This window comes from Malus domestica, chromosome 11, assembly GCF_042453785.1.
Source record: "Malus domestica chromosome 11, GDT2T_hap1".
NCBI classification, from domain to species: domain Eukaryota; kingdom Viridiplantae; phylum Streptophyta; class Magnoliopsida; order Rosales; family Rosaceae; genus Malus; species Malus domestica.
In genome coordinates, this window is record NC_091671.1 from 15819287 (window position 1) to 15822533 (window position 3247).

Sequence of the window (3247 nt, forward strand, 5' to 3'; positions counted from 1 at the left end):
TGTAAATATTTTAAATTGACGATCAAATTCATTCATTGTATTCGTATATGGTCAAGGAGTGTAGTTGTAAAAAATCATCAAAATCGGAGTTAACATAACCGTTAAATCGTGATTTTTTGTTTTATAACCGTCGAATAGTTTTATGTCCTTACTGGATCTCTGAATGTTTGTTTTTTTTAATTTTTGGCGTATGCGATCTCAAAGTATATACAAACAAGTTTGACGGTTGGATCGTTAAAATTAGTTTCATAGAATTCGTATCCCATCAAAATGATAGATTCACTAACACTTAGAGTTTATTTATACTTTTATTAAGTATAACATAAGATTTTGTGGTATCCACTTGTGTAAATATTTTAAATTGACGATCAAATTCATTCATTGTATTTGTATAGGGTCAAGGAGTGTAGTTGTAAAAAATCATCAAAATCGGAGTTAAAATAACCGATAAATCGTGATTTTTTTTATAACCGTCGAAAAGTTTTATCTCATTACTGGATCTCTGAATGTTTGTTTTTTGTAATTTTTGGCGTATGTGATCTCGAAGCATATACAAACAAGTTTGATGGTTGGATCGTTAAAATTAGTTTCATAGAATTCGTATCCCATCAAAACGATAGATTCACTAACACTTAGAGTTTATTTAGACTTTCATTAAGTATAACATAAGATTTTGTGGTATCCACTTGTGTAAATATTTTAAATTGACGATCAAATTCATTCATTGTATTCATATAGGGTCAAGGAGTGTAGTTGTAAAAAATCATCAAAATCGGAGTTAAAATAACCGTTAAATCGTGATTTTTTGTTTTATAATCGTCGAAAAGTTTTGTCTCATTACTTGATCTCTTAATGTTTGTTTTTTGTGATTTTTGGCATATGCGATCTCGAAGCATATACAAACAAATTTGACGGTTGATCGTTAAAATTAGTTTCATAGAATTCGTATCCCATCAAAACGATAGATTCACTAATACTTAGAGTTTATTTATGCTTTGATCAAGTATTACATAAGATTTTGTGGTATCCACTTCTGTAAATATTTTAAATTGACGATCAAATTCATTCATTGTATTTGTATAGGGTCAAGGAGTGTAGTTGTAAAAAATCATCAAAATCGGAGTTAAAATAACCGTTAAATCGTGATTTTTTGTTTTATAACCGTCGAAATTTTTTGATCATTACTTGATCTCTGTATGTTTGTTTTTTTGTGATTTTTGGCGTATGCGATCTCGAAGCATATACAAACAAGTTTGACGGTTGGATCGTTGAAATTAGTTTCATAGAATTTGTATCTCATCAAAACGATAGATTCACTAACACTTAGAGTTTATTTATACTTTCATTAAGTATAACATAAGATTTTGTTGTATCCATTAGTGTAAATATTTTAAATTGAAAATCGAATTCATTCATTGTATTCATATAGGGTCAACAAGTGTAGCTGTAAAAAATCATCAAAATCAGAGTTAAAATAACCGTTAAATCGTGATTTTTTGTTTTATAACCGTCGAAAAGTTTTGTCCCGTTACTTGATCTCTGAATGTTTGTTTTTTTCGATTTTTTGTTGATGCGATCTCGAAGCATATACAAACAAGTTTGACGGTTGGATCGTTGAAATTAGTTTCGTGTATCCCATCAAGTTCAATGGTGTATATATATATATATTATGTAAATTTAAATCTATTTTGTTTTGTACGTATAATTATTATAGTTTTTAGGGGTATAAATTTAATTTAAAACTTAATATATATATATATATAATTATTATAGTTAATATTTTGGGGGTATAATTATTATAATATATATAATTATTATAATTATTTTAGTTAATATTTTCGGGGTATAATTATTTTCGTTAATATTTTGGGGGTATAATTATTATAGTATATATAATTATTATAGTTAATTAAATATAAATATAAATATAAATATATATATATATATATATAATTATTATAGTTTTAATCTTTTTAGGGGTATAAAATTGTTAAATTAATATATATAATTATTATAGTATTTTTTAGGTTATAAAATTATTAAATTAATATTCTGCTTATCGTGTATCGTGTTACCCACGTGTATACCCGAACCAACCCGTTATCTTAACAAGTGCTTATCGGGTTACCCGATAACACCTGATTAGTTATCGTGTCGACCCGAACACCTGTTAATTTCGTGTCGTGTCGTGTCGGGTTATCGGGTCGTGTTAGGAATTGCCAGGCCTAGTGCCACTGCCGCCAGGTTTCCGATGAATGAAAACTCAATTTTCCAACTAACTCCAAAAATTACCAAACTTCAGAGGATTGTAGAGCACATCAAGGGGAAGAACTTTCATACCTGGGCCAAAGTCCAATTCCGCCCAAAAATACCTAAAATTGCCCTCGATCCATCGGAAACCCTAAAAATGGGTGTTCCTAGTTCGACACCAAAACGAACTCTAACGCCTCAACCAACGCATGGGCTTTGTTCCTGAGGTTGAAGGGAAACTATTGATGGTGATAATCGATAGGAATAGTTGTAGGAATGGCGGATCTCTGCCGTGCACCCACGAAACCGTACGATTTCGTTCTTCGCGATTTAGGGATCAAACGAAGTGGGATTTAGGTGTAAATGGGAAAGGGAAGGTCGTGGAGTTATTTCCATATGGTGGCTTACCTTAATTCACTAGAGAAAAAATGAAAAGCAGTGGGATTTCATTGTTATCGTTCGGGTCGGGTCGTAGAAGGAAACCGGGTCAAAAGGGATCCGCCCAGTTCCCTATTTCTCTCTTATCTCCTTTCCATCATTTCTCTCCTTCACCATTCGCCCACTTACTCTCTCCTTTCTCTCATTTCTCCTCTCCTTTGTTCATCAGAGCCACACACGTGGCATCACAGATGGTTGCTCCGCAAAGCTGGAGCTTTCCAGAGAAGTGGTCAAATGACCATTTTGCCCTTGCCTTTGTTCGTTTATATCTCATTCGTTATAAATTCGTTTTGCGAATTGTTTTCGTCTACACGCTCGTAGGATCAACCTATATCCAAATATGTCAAGAAATACGACGAAGCATATAAGGATAAAATACATCCCCGAATAATCCGGTTTAACAACCTAGGGGCAATTTCATCTTTTCCACTTATTAAATAATTATATGACATAAATAATAATAAATTCTGAGAACAGAATTTCATTTTCTCCCATTCAAATTTCATAACCATAAATCGATTTATTTTCTGATTCCCTCCACATAATCATAAACATAAAT